The 19,243-nt window shown below is 38.0% G+C and overlaps 1 long non-coding RNA gene across 1 annotated transcript; it reads right to left on the bottom strand.

Moving 5' to 3' along the window:
- Positions 1-2,514: 2,514 nt before the first annotated feature.
- Positions 2,515-11,289, bottom strand: LOC147648367 (uncharacterized). The gene is made up of 3 exons (XR_015280461.1): positions 11,215-11,289; positions 9,211-9,413; positions 2,515-4,456 (listed from the first exon to the last, which is right to left on the bottom strand). It is a non-coding gene; the product is annotated as an uncharacterized LOC147648367 (long non-coding RNA).
- Between the last annotated feature and the right edge of the window lie 7,954 nt (positions 11,290-19,243).

Genomic DNA, 19,243 nt, shown 5'->3' with positions numbered 1-19,243 from the left:
ATCAGACCCAGAGTCCTATCACAAAAATGCATTTTTGATATTACCAAAGTACTCCTAAACAACAGAAATAATTCTGTTCCACTTCATATTCAAAATAACTCTACTGTTTAAAGCCATGCATAGATTCTGCACTGTCCTAGGACTAAAAGAAATGTTATAAGATGTGAATTTAAAGCAATTCAAAACAGTGTTGAAATATTTACAGGGGTGGACAACCAGGATGAGAAGTCTCGAGTGCAAGACTTATGGGGAGTGGCTGAGGCCATTTGTTTTGTTTAGCTTGACAAAGAGAAAACTGAAAGATAACCCCATGGCATATTACAGCTTCCTAAGGGGAAAGGATGGAGGGGATAGCAGGGGAGGAGGAAATATTTATCTCCTCTCTGTGGTGACCAAAGATAGAACACAAGGAAATAGAATAAAAATGCATCAGGGGAAGTTCAAAATTTATTTTAGGAAAGGTTCTGTGAGAGGGATGTTGGTTCATGGATCACGTTCCCCAGGGAAATGGTTATGGCACCAGCCTTATCAAAATGTCTTCAATGAACATCTGGATGATGCTCTTAGCCACATATCTTAGTTTGAGGTAGTTCTACCAGGAGCATGGTATCAGACTTGATCCTTATTGGTTCCTTCCAGTTAGAGATATTCTATGATTCTATGGTTCTATTTGTGGCAATGTCTACAGCTTATTTTGGAAGGGGAAACACTAGACCACACCAAATGCTTTGTTATATCCCTGGTTCCCATTCACTCTCTCTTCTGTTCTGATTAAAATATGAACTCCTTCTAATGCTGACTATTTCTACTTATAATCAAGTTACTCACCTACACTTACTTACTTGATAGATGTTACATTTTTCTGTTATTCCCTTTTCAGGCTGTATATAGGTAGAAAACCAAGGTATGTGTGGTGTACATATGGCATTAGCCAGCCCTAGAAGAATGACTTGTACTGTGATTTTCATGCAGCTCCTGCCAACTATGCTGTTTCTACAGGGCATCTGGGCTTGGACAGATACAAAACACACCTCTTTGTCTAGATGTAACCTGATATATCATGTTTAACATCATGATTGAAATGTAAGACTGTGGTTTAAGAAAGGTAAGTCCTAATGCAGTGCTCCCACCAGCACTCACTTCCACTCCCCATGGTAGGAAGTCAAAGTCAAAGGTCAAAGGAACAATTTACTGGAAATGCAATGAGAGAAAAAAATAACAGCAACAATATTAGTAACAAATTGTACAAAGAGAGGGTGATTTACATGTAAAGTGCTCACCAAGCCTGTGGCAATGAAAAACAATGGTGGCCAGATTTCATTACCTGGCCAAACTTTTCTTTTGACTGCAAGCCATGCAGTTTAAGGGCTTTAAATCTATATAAGACTTTTTCTTCATTCTTTGACTAATTTTTAATGACCCCTCCGATTTTTTTTTCCAGTTTTTCAGTATATCTGGTTTTTTTTTTAAAAAGGCATCAAAATTCTCTATGGGACTCCAAGCCTGACATCTTAATATCATATAAAGAAGTAAAAAGCCTTCTGCTACTTCCATTTCCTGTACCTATTAATATATCAAGGGACTTTGGCTTTTTTAATCAAAACATTGCAAAGGAATCTTTTATTTTGTGAGATTTCCTTCCTTATTCTGAATTAATTTTATATTATACCTCTAACCTTACACTTCGTCGTAAGACAAAGAAACTTTTAATTTCAGATAGAAACCACCTGGAAAAAAGAAGTCATATTGCCCTGTCTTCATGTCCACGTAACCATGTGTACAAGAATGCAAATATTCATTGTGCCGGACCATCCACTTTCTTACATCCTAATTACTGGCATGCCCCAAACACTTTTCTATTACTAGAGATATTATTTTCAATGGTCCTGTTGATTGGAATATTTTAGACAAAATTTGCAAAATGCACTTTTTTTCCCCACTAGCGTGTTAACAGAGAAAAATGTTGCACAAAGCCTGAACGCTTCTCAGCATTTTTATTTCTCTCAACCTTCATTGGACAGTAAGTCAAAGCTAATGTGCCTTCTTTGAGTGCTGCAAATGTTTAACTGTTTGTTGGAAACTGAAACCACCCAGAACATAACAGGAAACACAGCAACTAGTTGAAAGCTTTAGAGGGACTTAAAGACTTCCAGACTTAAATGCAAGTTTACGCTTAGTGAACAATCTAGTATATGATATTTTCACTAAGTTTGATGTGCTACAGAAGGTAGTAGCAAATGTATTCCATGTCATGCCAGGTCTCTGTACCCCTTGGGAAAGCTCATGTTACTCCAGTGTCAAAAAACAATAACATTTACATTCATTGCTATCTGAGTTTTTCCTTCTATAACTTTATGAGTTTTATCTCAAGAATACCGCTCCTTATGGACAGATTTCAAATTCTTATTCTCCTGGACATATTTTCAATGATCTGTTTTCATTAAAGTATTATGCTAGGCATATAATGAGTGATTTTTCTCATTTGAACAGGCTGATTTTCCTTGGTTGTAATTATTTTTCATTTTTAATTGATTGTTTCATTGACAGTGTCTACTGTCAAGTTCACTGGCCTAGCCTTTGTATAGGAGGACAGGGAGGAAGAGGATGAGTTAGCATACAGCTTTCCTTGACCATGGATTCTCACTCTACTGTGGAATTTATTATATAGACACAGCACAGTTATCTTCCACCAGAAAATTGTATGTTAATTCCTCCTTACATTATATGTAAGTGATGAAAAATTGTGTAAAAATCCCAATTTCTTAGAATACTCTAATTCTCCTTCCAAAGAGTAACATTAATATTCATGATTCTTTTTAATCAAATCCTATGGCATCTTTTATAGATTAGCTGAAGGCAATTTGTGTATAGCCAGTTTGCACATCCCCTACAGCTTTGTGCTGAAAAATTTTCAGTTAAGCTTAATTTTAGGAGACTGTGTTCAGTTGTGGTCAGTTATAAATTTTTCATTTTGTCTTTTGGTATTTTGAAGCCTTAGTTAATAATGTTAAACTGTGTTTATTTTATAGTTTTCTGTGACCCTACCACACTAAGAACAAGTTAATGGTTTTAAAGAAATAGAAAACTACTTGACCAAAAGCCACATTTGTTAAAGATACTAGCAAGTTTACTTTTGAATTTTTTCTGGGTTGAAGCAAAAATCTCCACCAAAGTATGGGGGGAAAAAAATAAGGAAGCTGAAAACACAGTGTTCTTAGCTAAATATTCCATAGGAATATTGATGTACTACAGAAGTCTTTAAATAAACATATTGTCAAAGTAGTGTCAGTAATATCTTGCGTGCCCAATAACCAGCTATGTATAGATTTAATTGAAAAAACATCTCAGTGTCACAGCAGATTCTTGCTTTGAGGTCAGCACATTGAAGAGATTCAAAATGTTCTGGAAAATTCAATAAGACCCCATCACCTGATCTCCCCATGAATGTTTAATGAGCAGTCATCTGAAAAAGCCAAAACTGCTACACAGAGCATAGCTAACTAAGGACAGGTTGTTGGACAGATAAATGTGGATGGTGAGGAAATCTTTCAATCAAAATAGATTACCTAAGAATTTTATTAAAATCTGCCCTAGGCTGCAATTCCTTGCTACTGGAATTTGCCTTGTAATGTTCCTCAGGAGATAGGCTCTCAATGGATACTCTTTTTACTTATAGTCACAATATAATTAAGCTTTCATGTTTCTTTTGGATTTTCATGTACTTCATATATAAGTAGTTACATATTAAATAAGCATTCTCAAACTTGGAGTTATTTCTATTCTCTTCATGTAGGCTCTGTAGTTTTTCCTCTGAGATTCCATCTGAAAGAGATGATCAGATCATTTCTTTCTGCTTCTGTTTATTTCTGGTGAAAAAACCTCCAGTGATTTCCTTTGGAACAGTGGACTTTCTGTTCCTCATGAAGTGACACTGTGCCTTTTCAAGTCATGGGATTAAAATATAAGACTGTGGTGTAGATTCTTCGTGATGGTCTGAGTTCAAGGGAGTGAAAGGAGTCAATGCCCTCCAACAACCCCTGTTTCCAGAATTTCAAGTATGTTGAAGCTCAGAGAACAGCTGTATTATGATATAACGGGTTTCATCTGACTTAAGGTTTGTATAATTTAGTACTTCCAAGGGTAGGAAATCGCATTTATTCATTTACAAGGGAAAGGCGAATTAGTTTTCATGTCTACCAGATTTTCCATGTGAATTTGCTTTAAAAATACACATACATTTGATATCAAAAAACCAACATACTCTTTTTTCATCTACTGTAATCTAATACATGGATTGGATCAAATCAATACTTAGTATTTATCAGAAACTCAGCTAAAGTAACAGGAGGAGTCAGTGTCTTGTCAATTTGCTCTGAAGAGCAAAAGGATCTTTCCAATGCTGTTGGAACAGTCCTAATAGAGTTCATTTTTTCCCTACTTCCCATCGAAGGTGACACTGAAATACAGACCAGAAATGCTTAGCACAGCCATTGCATCCTGTACCACAAGCTTGACTAACTTGATAGCATACTATTTGACTAACCCCCTACAAACATATCCTCTATGCACCTTCCTTTGTTTCATGAGAGAGCAATACTTTTCCCAGTGAAATTTTATACTTTGGAAGATGGTCCTAATCGCCAGGCATAATTTCTTGGCTGGTCATTGATTAACCCTTTCTTTGCCTCAAATAAATGCACAAAATGACATGACACAAGCTTTGACGGAAAATATTTTTAGATGCTGGCTAGCAACCTCTAACGGAAGGAATTATAGGAATTATAGAACAGTTAATTTGTGGGAGAGAGAGACGCATGGTTTTAACTTCTAAACATGCGGTAATACCTGTTTTCTGTAACCTAAAGTTACTGAACTGGAACCCAGGGCCTGGAATAATGAGTGTCTGCCCTTCCAGCAGGCATTAAGGATGGTGAGTCAAGGGCAGGCAGGTGCCAGTGCTCCTTTGCCCTTTTAAGTTTCAGTCCTGCCACTGAGCTCAGCTGAGGTCCCACCTCATCGCTTCCCCTTGAAATCAACTTTCAGAAAATTTGTTCATGCACACTTTCCCTGCCAGACAAAGTTAAATTTTTTACTTCATTGATCCACACAAAAAACACATTCCTTTTCATTTAAAAACCCTTCCTAACCAACATGGTTTCAATTCCAAACAAACAGCCTGTAGCATTCCCAGTAGCATTGGATTACTTTCAGCATTTGGAAGTGAAATCCACCTGGGAGGTCTAAGGGAGGTCTGAGGGAGTCTCTGAGATCTGATACCCAGACTTCAAGCTTTAGAAATTTTGATTGCCATTATCTCAGTAGTTAAGGACCAGATTATTGTAAGTGGCTACTGGATTTGTAGCTTTCAGTCCTCAGTGAGTAAATTATGAATTTCTACACTTGGCAGGATGTTTTGGAACATTTCCATTTACTTTCATCAATTCTAAAATACCAATTAAACATAATGTCTAAAAAGATGATTGCATTGCCTTCTTAAATATAGCCAGGTGTTAGCCTCCACAAAACATTTAACTTCAAATGGTGCTAAAAACCAAATTGACCTAGAAGGATATATTAGGACTTCTAAAGAAATATATTCTAAATTACTTCAGGGAACTGGATTTGTAGCTCAGCTCAAACAGTAATTTTCTCTATTGGCAGTGGCATAAAGAGACATCCGCTTCTTTTATAACATATGCTCTTCTGGATGACCTTTGGCAAGTTTCACTGGATCATGTGAGTGCTGCAAAAGACAGTGACAGCCATAAATAAGCCAACAAATCCCTGAAGGGATTTTATTTTAAAATTGTCTTTCTGGAGATTAATAGAGTTGGAGATACTGATACTCACATTGAATGTCCCTTGAATTGTACATCAGTGCCATGATTATTTACATGCAGGAATCTATCAGAATTTCAATTAGTTCATTGTGAATGAAGAAAGGAAATACACCAATTATTTCTTGCTCAACCTGTGAGATATTTTTGGTGATCACTTCGTTTTCCAGAGAAGCAATTTCACAAGCTGGTCTGCTTTAGGGTTTTATGGCTTCCAGACTATAGCAAAATATCAGCCTGCAGTTTTGCTGAATATTTATTGATATTTCTTGATCATCTGTAATGGTTCCAAATGCAGAAGCAGCTAACAATCTGAATGACAGGTACTGGTGGAAACATTGAGAGCTATTTTGACCTTGCAATGATTTTTACTTTAATAAGCGAAAAATATCATTCTAACTAATGCTATCTTTTAAAAATGATGTTATATTTTTATTTTAAAATCTGCTTGCATGAGCTAAAAATAAAGTGAAGCAAAATCATGCTCAATTTTGACTGAATTTAGCAAGTTTTGTTCTGGAGCAGATGAGATTATTTTAAATGACACTTCACAAAATCCCATGTCAAACTCTTACCATTTATAACTCTTTAGGTACAAATTTGCCTTCTAATTCTGTTACAGAAAGACATCTCCAGCGGGTTTACAGATGTTTGCAAATTGTATTATGACAGATGGTACTGATGTTTATTTGGATTAGAGATTCACCTGGAGAATACAGAAATTCGTAGTTCCTTTGGAAGACTAGAACAGGCTCAATATTGCACAGAATTGCTACTGGGCTGAGAAACCCTAAGCAAACCTCATCTGTGCGCATTTACCCCTTGTAAGCAACAGAGCAGGATTTCTCTGTAGCTTTTGAAAGGATATAGTGACAGGACACGAGAGAATGGCTTTAAAGTGGAAAAGGATGGATTATATATTAGGAAGAAATTAATTGCTGTGAGGGTGCTGAGGCACTGGAACAGGTTGTCTGGAAAAGTTGTGGATGTCCCACCACTGGAAGTGTTCAAGGACAGGCTGGACAGGGTTTTGAGTAACCTTGTCTAGTGGAAAGTGTCCCTGCCCAATGCAGGGAAGTTGGGCTGCAGTGCTCTTTAAGAGTCTTTCCAACCCAGGCCATTCTAGGATTCTAGAATTTATGCTAATAACCATCTGAAGTTGTAGATTTGCAGCTGAGGAGATACAACACTAGGCTTCAGCTACATAGCAGGTGTGCTACATTCATAGCCAACACACTGGTGCTTGCTCCCGTCCTCCCCTAAATGTCTTCTGTATGAGAAAATTTTTATCTGCACAGTAGTATATTGATAATTTCCACTTGATCACAGTAAGTTCCAAAGTAAATAACAAAGCCATTTCAGATCTATCTTGCCCTCTCTGATCTCTCTCTCTCACAAGAGGTTTTCATCTTAAATTATATCAACAAAATTCTTTTTCTGCCAAGAAAACGTATGTGTTCCCATTGTGGTGTTTTTAACTCAATTGGATGATTTTTTTTAGATATAAATTAGAGAAACATTACAAAGCTTCCTAACATGATTTAAATGCTTAGGAGAGAAGTAAATATTAGAAGCTGTAATGGTCAATCCTATGTTAAAAACTAATGCTGTGGTTCCAAGGAGGACTTACTTGTAAAACCTTTCTAAGTGTAATAAACCATTCTAGGTCCCAAACTTCGAAAAGGAGTTAACTTTCAGATTACTATAATTTGTGTGTCCTATTCCCATCATTACCAGGGAGCAGAAGAAAAGCTTAAGAAAGGAGAACCCTGTAGTGGAATATCAGGCAATGTTTTCTGTGTTGTACAGCTTGGTTGTGAATTTCAAGCAAATCTATAAAGTGATTTATTTCATAATTTCATTGTAGCACAAAGGGTAAACATGCATTTTATTTGGGATGCAAGTGAACTAACAGATCCCTTTCACTCCTAATATCTATAGCCAACATTATATTCTGGTCTTCAGAGTGTATATGTATCACATAAAATTGTGAGTCACCCTCCACATCACGTGCACTGGGCAAAGATCTTCTTGTAAAGACGCCCCAGAGGAGGTTTCAGATCAGATGCTAGTGAGGAGACCAAAAAAAGCAGTTTCTTTTTTAATAACTCAAGAAAATTAACACATTAGTGATACAGGACCCCAAGTGACATCACTTTGCTAATTAACCCCAAATCTTCCCCAGCCACACAGTTTGGTGCAGGGACATCAGAGGCCAGAGCAATAGAGATTTGTGCCTGTTTTGCAACCCTTGGCTTGCACAAGAAAATTCTTGATAGGTTGATAGGTAGAATATCCCAAATACCATTTTTCTCCTTATAGAGGTCTGTCATTTGGAAGTCTAATTCTGCTGTGATTTGCAAAAATATAAGAACTTTGAGCTAGTGTCCACATATTCCATTTTTTCAATTGTGTGAAGCACAGAATCAGCACTCATTGAAAAAGAGTAGTAGTGCCCCAAATCAGTTTAGGTTTTCTTGACATGTAAAGTCAAAGGACTTTTTGTATGTTTTGTTGCTGTTGTTCTAAATTTTAGCTGCTGAGCAATCTTTTTTGATTTAGTGCAAACGGAAAAATGTTCTTTTCCAGTAATTTTCCAGTAATTTTTCCAGCAATTTAGAATTATTGAATTACCTAATTCTGTTTTATTGCAACATTGTGTGAGAGAGTAAAATAGTAAAAACAATGCTGTGTTTGCAAGACGGGATGAAATTTTTAAGATACATTAAAATAATATCATCTTTATGCTTGAAAAAACTATATAAACCACACATTAAATTGCCAGCACATTTTGTTTTCTGAACATGTCATGGACATTTTAGCACACTTTAATTTGAGAGTCTTCAGCTACCTCTGAAATATCCTTTATACCTAGAATCCTTGTGAAAGGCTCTTATTTAGATAGCCAGAACCATATGAATATCTATGTATTCCATACATATAACCATATATGAACCATATAAATATCTATATTCTGCCACAGAAGAGAAGCAGCGAATCTAATACTAGCCAAAGTCAGTGAAAGGGATTTTTTTTGACTTCTGACTTGCAGTTTGTAAATCAAGAAGCATATGAGGAAAAAAGTAAAAAGCAACCATAGGTTGTGGCAGGATTTTTCCCCACCACTCTACCACAGAAAGCTCATCTGCTGTGTCTATCAGCTGGTGCATAGGGGCGAGATAACCCCGGCCAGACAGATGCCTGGAGTTATCTCTGACACCAAGAGGGCGAGATCCCCAGCTGAGAGATAAACATCTTTGCTTTGAGAGCAAGATGTAGAGAGAGACAAGCTAGGAATTATTGACTGAAAAACACTACTTTTACACTATAAAAGTGACACAAATTTTCATGGAGGCAGAAGTCTCCTACATACCCCCTGGAAACATGTAGGTTTCCTCCCTGAATCATTGGACGCATCTTTGTGGTAACTTTTGCAGAAAAGTAGAGTCACCATCCCTGGAGGTGTTTAAAAACAGACTGGATATGGCACTCCATGCCATGGTTTAGTTGAGGTGTTAGGGCTGGGTTGGACTCGATGATCTTGAAGATCTCTTCCAACCTTGTGATTCTGTGATTCTGTGAAATTCAGAGCACAGGATTTTTTATGTATGCCCCACCAGAATTTGGATGATAAGATACATAGAATCCTAATCTATACTATTCCTTCACTAGCTGTAATATAAATACCTTATTACAATGCACTGAATTATTTATCTACTAGTAGTATTTCTTTTGTTTATCCTATGCAGTACATAAGCTTTTAAATTCTTAAATTAGTCTGTTAAATTTGTGTCTATTAAATCAATAATTCATTTTGTATTAGACCTAATTGGCCACTATTAAGAACTTTCAAACAAGAGTGGGTTTTGGGGTGCTAGCCACCTCAGTGTACTACTGCCTATTGTCAGAGGCCTGGGCAGAGGCAAAACTTGTTTAAGCTCCCATCTACATTCAGAACAAGGTTCGGAGATATTTTTCTTATAGGGTTTGTAAGTAGACTTTAGTTCTTGATAAATTTACATCATGATACATTTAAAATTTCAAATTTATTTTGTTACACATAGCCATGGAGTTAAGGGACATTCTTTTCGTGACATGAAGAGTAAGAGTAATGCCTTGTGAAACTGCAGATTTGATAAAAAAAACCAAAAACAGGTTCCTTTTTGAAATAGTTTCCTTGGTTTTAACTTTGGTTTTTCTTTGTTATATCTATACATCAATATTCCTGCTAAATAAAGGAGCCTATGTCTGTAATATTTTGTGTTTTCCTCAATTCCAGCTATCTTTGAAAACATTGGGGCACTTTTCACTTGCTAAAAGACATGCATACAGAAATAAACTAAGGAAGGAAACCAGAGTTAACATAGATTTCATACATGGCAGCCAAAAAATACACGAGGATGAAACATGTTCAGGAAAATTATGAGTGGGAGGAATGGAGGGAGACAGGGCATGAAATACTTCAGTTTTCATATGCTGCTACAAAAGGTAAACAAGCAAGCAAATGTGCTCTTCTGTCTGTAGAGAGATGTGTTACAGCTGGAGCACTCATCATCAGAATGCTTGTATGCTGAATGGTTTTGCCTCTGTGCATGTGAAGTGTCATTATGCAGTGGAGGTATTGAGGATCTGGGATATTAATTCAGGCATGCAGAGAGAAAAAAAACACATTATAAATTCTATTAACTGACTAATGACTTTAATTTTGATTTTGAAGGGAAATAATGGTGACTGACAAACACTGTGAAGAAAAGCTGTACTGAGCCCTGATCCTGCACAGGAAAAAACAGACAACATATTTCTGAAACAAAGACAATTTGAAACTCCTGACCCACTTTTGTCCCTAAGGAAGGTCATGGAGAGCAGAACCAAATTTTGTCTTGCTTACTTGCTGCCCCACTCCAATTGCAATTTCCGCTTTTGTATTTCCTGATGGTCCTGCAGGATTAAGACATATTTCAAGAAAAATAAGAGCTGTCTGTTCAAGTACTCATAGAGTGCCAAGGATCCCTGTAATCTTGATGAGATCATTTGACCAGGTTAGATACATCTGTATTAATCTACCCTGTATTTTTTTTTTTATTTTTTAAATTTTTTTTTCAATAAGATGACTAAGGAAGAGGTCAAGGACAGCTTGAACATACCAGAGTTTTCACACTGTCATCCATTGCTGTAAAGTTTGAGGTAGTCAGGGCAAGTCATTGGCTCTGCTTTGAGCTAAATTCAGCACATATGTTATACAAGACTCGAGCTGCCTGAGAGCCTGAGGAGCTCAGGCTGCTCCACACAAAACCAAATCTCAGGCACCACCCTGGTTACAGTGAAACAAGTAGACCACATGCTGATCTTCCCCAGAAACTTCCTGTCCAAAACTGACCTGCTAATTTACTTTAAAATGCTTGCAAGGACAGGCAATCTTTCACAGAAGTTGTTTGAAATGTCCTCTTGAACCTAAGAAATAAAAAGACATTACACTGACTTTGATAATCTATCTGCATGCCTTAAAGAAAGACTGCAAATGTCACTCAGAAATGCATTACCTATACTAATCTAATAAATTCAGAATTTAGACGAGTGGGATTCAAGCTCTGTTTGTGTCCCCAGAACTTCCTGGTGAATTACTCCAATAGCTCCATACTGTTTGCAGTTCACCCTGAACAACTCTGGACCCTTTTTGCCAGCTCTGTTATACACAGGGCTGAGATGCTGAATTCATCTCAGTACTAAAGACTGGTGACCCTGGGCAGCCATCCCTAACCAGATAAATAATCACACTGGCAGGCAACATTTCTGAGATCTCTACTTACCAGCCAGCCTACCACCACTTTCCAGCAGTGATTCCTTCCTCCAGCTACACTACATATTTGGGACACTCCAAAAACCTAAAGATGGGAATCAGTTGGACAGTTTGATAGCATACATACCTCATAGGAGTTCATTTTAAAGGGATGGGGGGGGGGGGGTGTGGGAATACGCCTTTCTGATCTTTTCAGGTTAAACTTGAGATAAAGAAACCCTGCCAAAACCTAATCCTTTCCACGTTCACCTCATAATCCAACCTTATCCCCCAGCTGAACAAGGCACCAGGCAGAGACAAGAGTCAGCTGTGGATTTTAAAGACCGTGCTTTGGTCCTCCCCCAAACCTTATCATGATTTACTGCTCCAGATGGATCCTTATAACTTTGGGAGGCCTAGCGAGATTAATCCAAGGGTTAAGAGCTGGCTGATGTCATCATGAGAGTTTTTCCAGTGCATTTTCAAAGTTTTTGGGAGTCTAGTGGGGTCCCAGGCAACTGCAAGTTGGCAAATGTGGTATTTTCAAGACACACAAAAAGATGACCTTGGTAATGGCTGTATCTTTAAATGACAGGAGTTCAGGAAAGTGGCCTAACTCAGGTCATAGTCCACATTCTAATATTCCATATCAGACATCTCCCTATTTACTGGCATGTAACTTTAGCTAACAATCATTACAAAATAAATTTTACATAAATTTACATTTTTACATCTTTCGAGCTTGTACTAAGTCTGCAGAATAAATGAAACTTTGAATATAGTTGAAGAATCAAGATTTTTATCAAGTGAACACCATGGAAACTGAGGGACTTACCATTCTTTCGGGAATACATTTTTTTTTGTTGTTTGGACTGCATGGAGTTCATGCATTAAACTCTGGGATGCACCACCACTGGAATTTCAAACCTCAGAAACAGCTCTCAGCAACTCATTAGCTGTGGTATGGCATTAGAAATTAGGCAGGGGACCACTGACACAAAACAGGATTTAACAGTTTACTAACACCTTGATGAGGGCTTTAAGGATGTCAGTGGCATTTGAAACATGGCAGTGACAAACAGGAACATTTTTCACTTACTAACTGTAGCTCAGACACTTTGCTGGGTTGAGATGCAGAGTAACACAGCAGAGAATGGGCATAACAGAAAAGTCCATTAAAAAAATTAAAGCTGATTTCTTTCAGAACATAGCTGACATTTACTGATCTTCAGAAGAGATTAGAGTGGGTTCTGGGCTGTTGTCATGGAGCTAGCCAGAGGGGGAGAGCTATGGTGCATAGTCCTTACCTACATTACCATAAATGTGAATCATGCCCTATATATGCAGGGTAAATTCTCTTTTCACCAAGAATATTAGGCATTTAGGTGATAAACAGATATTTCAGACATTATATTGTTACTTTTTTTGCTGAGGATTACAGAGCTGCAAAGATGAGAGCAATCAAGAATCTGTCTACAGATGTTCAAATGTGAGTTAGGAATAGCTGTGTTTACCAGGGTCAAGGAAAGGACTGTGTTGAGGGACAGTCGGTGCCTGATGTACCCAGGCTGCAGATACTCTTGCTATAAGAACACCACAGTACAGAAGCAAGTGGCTTAATAGATTTTGCTGAGTGTATCAAGGGGAAAATAACCAGTTGCCTGGATCACACATTTCTGGAGCTCTAGTGCTTAGCTATTGAACTGAACAACAGAAACATGAAAATGGTGGTCTCCCTGGCAACAAACATAAGTGTGCTTTTGCCTGAAAAACCACCTCTAAGTTCAGGCATATCACTACTAATGCTGAGCATTTCATTTTAAGGTACCTGACATTCAGTGCTTTCTTTTAATAAGCAGCAGCCTCATAAGTGATGGCAGATGACCAAGGCTCAGAATTCTGCAATAAAATGAAATAATAAGAAATCTACTGTAAAGTTCTGTCCTAGAACCTAAAGCTAAACTGAAGCTTTAGTAAGTATTTAAGGCCAGTTGATATGGGGCTATGATGGATTGGCATTTAAGAAACACAGGGAAACACCTAAGGAAGTTCAGGCTGCTGGAGGCTGATGGGAATTTTTCTCCTGGCCAATAACTGGCCATTTCTGAGAATTGACAGTGGTTTTGACCATTGAAAAGTGAGATCAACCTGTGAACACCACCTTAAGAGCTAAGCCCAGGAATTCCTTGCTCTCTTTGGTTTCTGGCTTTTGAAGAGGTAACAAGGCTCTGGTTCAGCCACCTCCCCCTGCCAGGCCGGACAAGGCCGCGGGGGGAAGCAGGGCTGGCCGGAGCTCTGGGGTTCCTGGGGAGGATGGAGACTGTGAAGTGTCAGGAGCCCCTTCTTGGAGGGCTCGCTGGGCCTTGTGCAGTGGAGCTGCCGGGCCAGGCCGGTTCCCTGGCTCAGCTGCAGGTTCTGCCGCTGCTGAATTTCACCAGAGACTGCCGAGTAAAGAGAGAGAAAGGCACTGACCTGCAGCGTGCTGAGACAGTGGCCACACTCCTCCAGAGCAGCCGTGAAAAAAATCTTCCATCACAGACAGCTCCAGCCACTGCTCCGGCAGAGATCACAGAACCAGCCACAAGATCTTAACCCTTTCATTTCCCAGATGAGACTTGCAAATTAATCCTTTTTTTCCAGAGAGAAGGGAAGAGAGAGAGTGATCAGCATGTAAAGAGACAATATAAACTATCAAAGACAGTGAAGAAAAGAATTAAGCTTCAGATGGGGAGAGAAATAAGGAGATGCCTTAATAAGCTGAAATATTGTTTTGTTAAAGCTATGGAGATGGGCAATAATGTTCTGAAAAAATTCATTTAACTCATGAAAGAGTATTTTGAAGGGAATGGAGTATTTCAAAGTGTGGATCTGAGCAAAAGCAATTCATTGATAAAGCTGAGTAAATGGTGAAGTAGTTGTGATCTTATGAGATGCTGGAACAGAAACAGAGAAGTAAGAGTTGTTGAAGATTTGTGGCCCTTAAGAAGCAAAGAGAAAACTTTTGTTTCCAGAAATGATCACAGAGACAGAAGAAGAGGACTTTTGCCTTTGAATAACTCATTCTTAAAATGACATCACTTGACTTATGGCCCATAACACACCTCAGAGTGGTGTGAAATGGGAGGAGAGAACTGATGGCAGAATTTCTGGGCAGCTGGCATCACAGAAATAGAAAGCTGTGAGAAAATGGTTTTCTTGTGAAAAACTCCATAGATTGGCAGAAGATAACTTCTTTTTCTCTACCAAGACTGATGAAAAGACTATAGCAAAGTTAGGACTGTTTTAACCACCAGGTTTTTTTGTCTCTATGTTGTCATATGAACAAGGGAATGGTTGGGTAGTGAGGAAAAAGGTTTCTGGAGGTTTTATTCTGGTTTCTTACTCTTATAGATTTGTTAATAAACTTTCTTTATTCCTTTTAAGTTTTAAGCCTGTTTTGCTCTTCTTCTAGTCCGTATCTCACAACAAGAAATGAGTAAGTTTTCTAGTGATTTTTTTTAGCTAATGCTTTAAAACCATGATAGGGGCTCTGGTCCAGTCGAAGAGGAGTTGTAATGAGATTAGCTTTAAGGTCCAGACCATTCTATGATTCTTTGAACATCTTCCTTCATTGATAAGAAATAAACACAGACACAATGACATCATTAATGTCACCGGAAAGCTCAGACCTTTACTCAAACACAGAGGTAACATTGCATTTAGTTCTATTCATTGAAGATCTTTGTTCTTGCTTCTAGGAGTTCTGTTTCTTTTCTTATCCAAAGGACATGATTGTCCTTCAGCTTCCTGTCTGAAATTGAGTTCCTTGACTTTTGTGAATGTTACTGTGGTATAATGATAACTAAGAACAGTTGAAGCAGCTGGTGTATTGTTAAATTAGTCTGTGCTTTGCCTCCTATCCTAGCACAATCTATCCTATGACCTTTTTTAAACATCAAGCTTCAAGCAGCTACATTTTAAAAACTAGCAATGAAATTATGCTACATCTCATGAGTCTGGGTCTCAGTCTCACAGAAGACACCTATTTTAATACATTCCAAATGCTGCTGCAAAAGCCTTTTTCCAGACACCAACACATGTCCAAACTATCTGACAAGGTGCTGAGAGACATCCAACCACCATATTCAGGTGAATTAAGATGTTAATTTGCAATACCTCTTGTTGTTGCTCTCCACAGTCTATTGTTCTTCTAGTCTGGTCTGGAAATGACACTGCAGGCAGAAAGCTTTTGACAAATATAAGTAAGAGGTTGTCTTTGTTCTGCTGCCTCTGTATCTTCAGAGACTTAAGACTCTGAAGACTCAAGACTGTTTCTTGCAAATGTTTTTCTCCCTAGTGCCCTGGCCATATGGCCAGAGATGACTGCACTGTATAAACAGTTTGAGGCACACAGCCAAAAGAAGGCATCCACATTTTAAAATGTCAAAAATGTTCCCAATGACAGTCTTCAGAGCGAGGTGTGCTGTACAGCAATGTCCTTCCATTGGTGTAAACTGCAGTGAGTTTGCTTTAACCAAGGTACAAAATTAAGAGTGGTGAACAAAACCAAACACAATCAAGTGTTTTCAGGCATTTGGGTTGACCCATTTGCGAAACAACAGAATATAAGCACACCATCAGACAGTCAGATTGTAAGATATTATATATTAATAGAAGGACATTCAAGTATACTTGGTTCCTGCATAACCTGCATACAATAAATGTATGATAGATGAAAGCTATTCGATAATTGCAATACCATAATTATCTTCCCTGCAAACTGCCTGCTTGAGGAAATATTTGAGAATCACTTTGGCCTATTTAAAAAAAAAAAAAAATTCCTCTTTTTCTTCATTTTTTGTTTTCCATAGGAAAATGTCTTTCTACTTATCTATTTCCCTTTGAGTTTATTTGATAAGTTTGTCAATACAAGTGCACACAGCTGTAGTTGAAGAGCATCTGAGAGGCATGTCTGTGCCAATGCATGAAAAGGGGAATTAAATACATTCTGAAAAGGCAAAGTCATTGAAGCTGCCAAGGCTTTGACTATACAAGCTTTGATTTTTAGCTCATAGTAGCAGACTAAACTGACAGGATCACAGTGCTTCTCAAGTTTGCTTTTAGGGGGGAAAGCAGGGAGGAGAAGAGATCAAGCAATGTGAATTGGAGCTAAATGACAAGTTTTTAAGAATAAAATGCATATTTGCCACAAAACTATTTAAATAATGGATTGTAAGTGCCTTTCAAATCATCTAGAATAGCAAAAGGTCTTGTAAAGGTTACATCATACTTACAGCTGAAAACTTCGATTGTCACCTTCAATGCAAATTTCTTTCTACTTTGTGTAGTTCAGTGTGAACCACTCTCTCTTCTCTCTATGTATCCAGGATAAATTAAGAGGCATTGAAATGCAGAGATCTTAGATTTCCAAAACATATTTCCTCTGATGTAAAACTGAATTACAGTACTTACCTGCCTACAAAAAGACAGCTCTGTGGAGTCTTCCAGGCAAGGTGTGATGACAGTATGGCACTGCATGCAACACTGAACTGTTACATCGTGCCATAAAAAGTTCTTAGCTGGCACAGAGCATGAACTGAGTGTACTGAGTTATTTATAACCTTCCATCACCCTGAATAGTCATTTTTCATGTGAGACCATTCCCTCTTCAGTCAAACCCAGGCATCTGTCTATTTATTTAAGCTACATTCATGGGGATTGCATGCTGCAACTGGAAAAAGTCTTTCCTGAAGGCTTTCACTGTTTCAGAGGGTTTCTTTCTGCCTAAGTTGAGGGTTGCAATTAGAAGAGAGAATCACTCTTAAACACCAAATAATTTTAAATGCACTGACCAAAGTGTCCTCTGCACTAGAAACTGATGCCTTTCTGGTCTGTAATTTCCTTTCACATTGCTAGTATTGCTAATGGAATTATATGCTTATTAGTTATTGCATGAGCTTGCTTATCTGAAAGCAACTTAAAAATGTTCCAGCAGCTGAGCAAATTTGAAAGTGGACCTTATAATATTTTGCATATGGAATACAGCACTTTATTGTTGTCATCCGCAACCTCAGGATCACGTCCAGGGAAGCCACAGGTTCTGGGGACCAGCATGGAACACCAACAAGATGGGCTCCCAGTTCATGAAACCATTTATTCAGCATGGGAACAAACTCAGATCCAGAACAGAGAGCCCTGAACAAAGGCAGAGCCGAGGTTTTTGAGGGACAGAACTCTTGAGTGTCTCCACCTTTGAGGGTGGAGTTCAGGGTCAGGGACCACTAGAAACACAGCAAGGGAGAAACCCCCAGGGACTCAAACTCAATCAGAACACCTGGGCTGCCCTTCAAAAGGGGTTTGGGGTGGGGTAACTTCATCTAGGGCTCACACGGCCCATCCCCTAAAGCAGGGCGTCCAAATTCTCACTAGCTTGGCTTACAGCCATGCCTCTCCTTTTAACAATGCTTATCTGACACGAAATCTTGCCTCCCTGAGGCACCTCACAACACTTTATCAAGAACTTAGTAAATAGACAAGTACAAGAAGCCCCAAAAATGTGGTTATTACTCATTGTCAACCAGATCAAAGTTAAAGAAATTAACCATTTATCGTTACTTGTCATATTCCATTGGTAGTACCAATAGGCCATAATGAGTATGACTACCAAAAAAAGTGGTGGTTAGAGAAAAATTGCTCATTTATTTGTTAAAAGCATAACCTAGCATATGATTGAGAGAACTGCTATACTATCTCCTCCCAAATGTCAGGTTAAACCTAAGTTTTTTATTATTCCCCAAATACAAATTTGATCACTCTTGCAATCCTTATCCAAACCCTTTCCCTGTCAAGTCTCCTGGAATAAAGGTTCAGAATTGTAAGTGCATTCAAGAATTTAAAGTGAATGACATAATGCCTACAGTGTGGCCTAGAACTCTGCTATTGGTGCCACAGTCCATAAGTCTCTGTTTTTGCTACGCTGCATAAAAGAAGTCAGGTATCCAAGAGTAGATATACCTGAGGCTGATCTCCCCCTGAATCTATGCTGGACACCTTCCCTAAAGATTTCTACCCTTGACCAAACAGTCCTCTATCATCTGAACAACCAGAGCTAAGGAAGCTCCTAAAAAGTCAGTGACATATATAAATAGGTAGGTAGGTAAGTAGCTATACAACAGAGACTTCAAAGCAATTGCTCAATTATTAACTGCATCTTCAGCTGGTGAAATAACTCCCTATCTCTTTTGTCTTAACAACAGTATTTGTAGGCACTGGTTTCCTGCTATGTAGAAAAGTAGTGTGCAGACTAGAACTAGAACAGATCAGCTTAATTTTTTTTTATCTTAACCCTATTTCTGAATTTGATAATATAATTTTGATTTATTTTGCAGTGTTTTTTTTTCCTTTTCTCTTCGTGGAGCTTCAGAGTTTTTTGTAATTGTTTAACCTGTTTTTAGAGTATAAGATGTCCCAGTAATTTGTTGACCTATAATTATGCTTTCAAAAACAATTTATACAAAAATAAAGTACTAAATAATCATAGTTGATCATATGTCATTGTACCATAGACTTAAATTCTCATGGTTTCTGGGTTTGAAATTTTTTTTATACTGATTAAGATTCCTGGCTTGAATAAGGAGGTAGATTGTAATTA

The sequence above is a fragment of the Cyanistes caeruleus genome, chromosome Z (genome assembly GCF_971803275.1).
Source record: "Cyanistes caeruleus chromosome Z, bCyaCae1.hap1.1, whole genome shotgun sequence".
Lineage (NCBI taxonomy): Eukaryota > Metazoa > Chordata > Aves > Passeriformes > Paridae > Cyanistes > Cyanistes caeruleus.
Note: the sequence above shows the minus strand (reverse complement) of the source record. Positions and strands in the feature narration are given on the sequence as shown.